The following is a 6,000-nucleotide window of genomic DNA, read 5'->3' as shown; positions in this document are numbered from 1 at the left end:
TGGTGCAGGGAGAATATACCTGAGATTAAACACACCCAGATGAATCGCATGGGATTTAGGTTTTACCCTGGAGAATAGGGAACCCTGCAGCTTCTTATCTGTCAGTGTACATTATGTGTCTGTGTGTCTGTGTGTCAGTGTGTTTGCCTCTCTTTCTCTGTGTGTGTGTGCGTGTGTGTGTGTATGTGTGTGTGTGTGTGTGTGTGTGTGTGTGTGCGTGTGTGTGTGTGTGTGTGTGTGTGTGTGTGTGTGTGTGTGTGTGTGTGTGTGTGTGTGTGTGTGTGTGTGTGTGTGTGTGTGTGTGTGTGTGTGTGTGTGTGTGGTGCGTGCGTGCGTGCGTGCGTGCGTGCGTGCGTGCGTGCGTGCGTGCGTGCGTGCGTGCGTGCGTGCGTGCGTGCGTGCGTGCGTGTGTGTGTGTGTGTGTGTGTGTGTGTGTGTGTGTGTGTGCTTTGTACTATGTAGATCTGTGGGGTATTGGCAGATCTCAATATTTTTATTTTACCGAAATTGAGGATAGAATTGACATTAAAATGGATTTTGGGTGAGTGAGACATACTTCATAACCACAGTGGTGCTCTATCACTCACTCTCAAAACACAATCCCATTCTCCTGTTTGTAGACATGCCTTCCTGACCCTGCTGTTTCATCCAGACCCCTGAACTATGACCTATCTGTTCTCATGAATTTCCTGTCTCCCTGCAGGCAGTTCTGTGAGTGGTGTTTCTTTGGAGACGGAAGGACCATGTTCTATATGTAAACAGATTACAGCAGAGCGATGAGCCACAAGCAGCAGAGGGAGGGGCTAGGTGGTGCTGTGGGGGAGGAGCAGAAGTCTCCAGCTGTTCCCAGAAACAGGCAGCCCAATGGCACAGCAGGAGGAGGCGGAGGAGAGGGGGTCCCTGTCCGGAGAAGTTGGAGACCCTGCCAAATGCTCGGTCAGGACGGGCAAGATCCTTATCTTCATCACCACCATCATCATCCCTCTATTCCGCAACAAGGCTCGGGCCGCGGCCCCCCACGGCACCATAGGCGTTCACCCTCAGGGCAGGGCCTGTCCAGGCAGGGGGAGGGAGTGGCTATAGAGCCTCCTCACCACACCCAGCCGCCCCGCCCTGGCGTGGCCCGCTACCGCCGCCAGGGGGAGCCCAGGGTCAGAGTTCACAGACGGAGACAGCCGCCGAGAGACGTCCAAGAGATCCACGACCCGCCGTTTCCACATCAATGGTCATCTGACGCTTCTCTGACTGAGCAGAGTGACATGACTGGTCCAGCAACAATGAAGCAGCAGCACCCCCTGCACTCCCCTCAACCCCACCACACACAAGACAGTGGAGCACCTGACCTTACTGCTGGTACTCTTACGCCAACACACCACACACCATGTCCCCCTGCATCTGATATCCCTCCTCAAGAGCTGCCACCACCCCTTACCAACAGAGAGTCTCCCCAGCCTCAGGAGGATGAGGAGAAGGAGGAGGAAGGGTGCAGCTCATCCATAACTCAGTCTGTTAGTGCTCAGAGTGGATTTGACATCCAGACAGACCTAGAGTGGAACCAGGAGCAGGGGGGCCATGGAGAAGGGGACCTAAAAGAGACAAGTCTGGGAGAAGAGGACAAAAGAGAGAGGGATTTGGGAGAGGACAACCAGGAAGATAGAACAAATGGCCACTGTTCTGACACTGATAGTGCTGCCTCTCTAAGCATGGAGGCTCCGTCCCTGAGCCCACCTACTCGCCAATCACCACCTACCTCTCCATCTCCATTCTCGCCCCCTCCACTTCAGTCTGAGCTCTCGGACCAATGTAGTGATGAGTTTAGCCCAAGCCCCACCCACGACACTGACATACTGCCTGACGATGAGAGCTGCACTGATTCTCCACTGTCCCATTCCGAATCTTTCACCTTCACAGACTCGTATCCAAAGACCTATGCAGAATTTTATAATGAGTCCTACCCACAGTCAGAATCCATCACAGAATCCTACACAGAGCCCTACGCAAAATCCTACCCCCAGTCTTTCCCTGAACCCTTGAAATTAATGAATTATCCAGACTTAGACAGAGAGCTCCACAGGAGATCTGAGGCCGACCCTGATGAGCCATATGAGGAACCCTACCCAGAGCCCTATAGTTGTAGACAGAGGGAGCATGTTTATAAGGGAGCTACAGACACTGAGCCACCCACTGATCCACAACCCCATGCCTCCTGGCCAGGTAGGGATGTGGGGTTACCACAGACCAGCCCCCCTTGGCAGGGTCGCTCAGTTGGCTCAAGACTGCACCACTACGATGACACTACGTCTGATGGGGAGGGCGACAGCCTTAAAGAAAGCTCCAGCTCTCAAAGCCTGGGGCCACCTCCCAGGTACGTGCAGGGTGAAACCCAGGCAGAGTATCCCAGCTCTGGGCAGCCTATTTCAGGCGAGTTACAGGATGAGCAGGCCAGGATGGAGCTCAGGCTTCCAGCGGAAGGCCTTTCAGAGGACAGTGTCAGGGGATCAGGGAATGCCATCTCTCTGGCCATCAGGGACATCCGAGAGGCCATAGAGGAGGTGAAGACTAAGACGGTGAGATCGCCCTACACTCCTGACCAGCCCATAGAGCCTGTGTGGGTGATGAGACAGGAAGTCAGTCCTACTGAAGAGGAGTATTCCCCACAGCAGCCACCGGGAGGCAACGTGAGTGTGAGTATGAGGCAGCTCTGGATCACTATGGAAATCATTGTTTTGAAGTGTTTACATAGTTGTTGTTTACATAGTTGTTTGAAGTGTTTACATAGTTGTTGTTTACATAGTTGTTTGAAGTGTTTACATAGTTGAGTTGCGTCAGTGATCACTGCATCATTGATAATAGTGAACAACTCTATGGGTGTGTGAGAATGGGGTCTGGCCAGGTGTGATGTAGTTGTTTGTGTGATGTTATCATTTGTATGTGTATGTTTTGTATTGTTTAAAATAAAATCTTACAACAAAAAACGTGAACAACTCAGTGGCAATAATGTTATTTACTCTGATCTGTTTAAATGTGCCACCAGAAAACATCAATAATATCATTAACTTAAGTTTTCTATATGTATTTCTTAATCTTTCATACAGCCTGTCTCTCAGTCACCTTCACACTATACCCAAGTTCCAGCTCGCGACACAGTTCCAGTCCCTGTCCGTGTTCCAGTCCCATCCCCAGCCCAAGTTCTGGCGCAAGTCCCAGAGCCTGTCTGTCATGTGAGGGCAGAGTCCTCCAGAACACACCAGGTACAGCACAGGGAGCATAGAGCGCAGAAGGAACCGCCTAGGCCTCCATCGATTGAGGAGGTAAGTGACTGCTGTGCACTGTTTCAAATGCGGTTGACGTTTTATCATGAGTGGAGGCAGAACCGAGCGATTTCTCCTTAGGCCAGCTGCAAAGTCAAAATTGTCTATATTGTAAAAAGTCATGAAAACAAAATCACTTTTTGTTCTTAATTTAAGGTTTAAGGTTAGACATTGGGGTTAGCAGTGTGGTTAAGGTTAGGGTTAGGTTTAAATCAGATTTGATGACTTTGTGGCTGTGCCAGCTAGTGACCACTCTGCAGAGCTGCCTCTACAAGATTCATGATGAACGCACTACTCTGAAAAGAGATGACTGAGGTTTAAGGAAGTGCTATTCTATAGTTACTGTCATCACCATTACTGATGTATAACAGTAATATTCCAATTTCAGATCCGGAGGAGTATGCCCTTCTTTCCCTCATATGTGGAAGGTGAGTGTCTCAGTTGGGGGATTATTAGTGAGACAGGAGAAGGAGTGTATTCTTGGAGACAAAGCTTTGCTGTGGTATAAAGGTATTCAAATTACATTATGGAACAAGTCAGGAGCAGTGGTATGTTTTCACTCAAATCTGATGTACAGACATTGTAATTTATGATGACTATTGATTGTACCCAGCCTCAATGACCGTCTTGTCTATAGTCCCAGGGCCATGTGACCCAGAGGACCTGATCGATGGCATCATCTTTGCAGCCAGCTACCTGGGCTCCACCCACCTGCTGTCAGAGAGGACACCCACTAAGAGTGCCCGCATGCAGCAGGCCCAGGAGGCTATGAGCCGTGTCAGGGTGAGAGTCACATGGGGGTCATATCAACTAGGACCCAATTCTCTTCCCTCATTTTCCTTTTCCTTTTTCAATCTTTTAAATGACCACTAACAAGGAGGTAAGATTTTCATAGATAATAATTCTCATGTCCTTAGATTCATATAATTATGTGCATTACATTTTTACTGAATAGTTATTGATCGATCTGCCAAATAACATTATTTCATGTCCATAAACAAGCATTGAAGAATGCCTAGGGCATCTGTCAGTTAGTGTAGGTTGTTAACACATGCAGTCTGTTTCTTGAGGGGTGCTCATATCACATTGATAAAGGGGCAACTTTTGAGGATGTTTGCCTTATAACCTCTGGACCAGTAATTTTTGTCAGATGTGATAGACAGCTAACATCACACACGCCCCATCTTACTGTTCTTTACCAAGCACTGTTTTGAACGCTCTCTCTGGTTCTCTCTATCTCTCTCTCGATCTATTGCTCTTTCTATTCCATACGGCAGACCGCCCAAAAGCAAGCTAAACACAGAAAGAAGGTACAGTGACAGTGTTACGGCTGTTTGTTCTGTGTCTTTTTATTATTAGAACTAAGTCTTGTCTGTTATTGTTGTGAATAAAGTCTCATGTTGTTTAAATGCTGCTCTCCTCTCTCCCTAAATGTGCAGACTGAGGATGAGGTTCCTTCCTCCACTGAAGTGGATCTCTTCATGTCTACACAGAGGATCAAAGTGCTGAACGCAGACACTCAGGTAAATACTGTATACTATTCACCTTTACATAGACTCAAGGATAGCAAACACTATGTTGCAGGTACCAAACAATCTATAGTATTAGTAAATCCAACACTACAAGTTATCAAACTTACCTCTCACCAGTAGTCACTGCTACCACACACACCTAAACTACACCCACATAACTATACTGCCAAACACCTCTCTTTCCCTCTACAGCCACATAACCATGTCCTTATCCTGTGTTCCTAGCAGGAGTCCATGATGGACCTGCCTCTGAGGACCATCTCCTACATTGCTGACATAGGCAACATGGTGGTGCTGATGGCCAGGGGGAAGATGGTGCGCTCCAGGAGCGCTCAGGAAAACTTGAACCAAACCACTGACCACTCTGACCACACCAACAGCCCTGCCCGTGACGACCTCCCCCAGTACAGGATGGTCTGCCACGTGTTTGAGTCAGAGGATGTAAGTGTGTGCGTGTATGTGTGTGTTTACAAATTATCTGTTTGACTCAGACACAAGTGTGTCGATGTAGGAATTGTGTGACATGTGATATGTGCATATTTTTGTATTCATCAGGCATGTATGATGCCTCTCCTTCTCTCTGTCCAGGCCCAGCTCATAGCCCAGTCCATTGGCCAGGCATTCAGTGTGGCATATCAGGAGTTCCTGCGGGCCAATGGAATCGACCCAGAGGACTTGAGTCAGAGGGAGTACAGCGACCTGCTCAACACTCAGGACATGTACAACGATGACCTCATCCACTTCTCCAAGTCAGAGAACTGCAGAGACGTGAGTCAACCACTAGGGGGCAGGCCAGTGTTGTGCTTGATTGATATGGGATTTTAGATCTATAGTGGATATGTCAATTACTTTTAATACAGTACGAGGTAGACCTATAATACACGCAACCTTTCTTGTTAATGTAACAAATAGATGCACAAATTTCGTCCTTATTGCAGTCAGAATGCTAAATAGAACCATGAAGGAATTCAAGTGAACATAGTTGCATTGACCATAATTGTGTAAGTAGTGGTATATCTTACTGTTCTGTGTATCCTACCTCAGGTTAACATCGAGAAGCAGAAGGGAGAGATGCTGGGGGTGGTCATAGTGGAGTCAGGCTGGGGCTCTATCCTGCCCACCGTCATCATTGCTAGCATGATGCATTCTGGGCCAGC

Source organism: Salvelinus namaycush, chromosome 31 (assembly GCF_016432855.1).
Source record: "Salvelinus namaycush isolate Seneca chromosome 31, SaNama_1.0, whole genome shotgun sequence".
NCBI classification, from domain to species: Eukaryota; Metazoa; Chordata; class Actinopteri; order Salmoniformes; family Salmonidae; genus Salvelinus; species Salvelinus namaycush.
Note: the sequence above shows the minus strand (reverse complement) of the source record.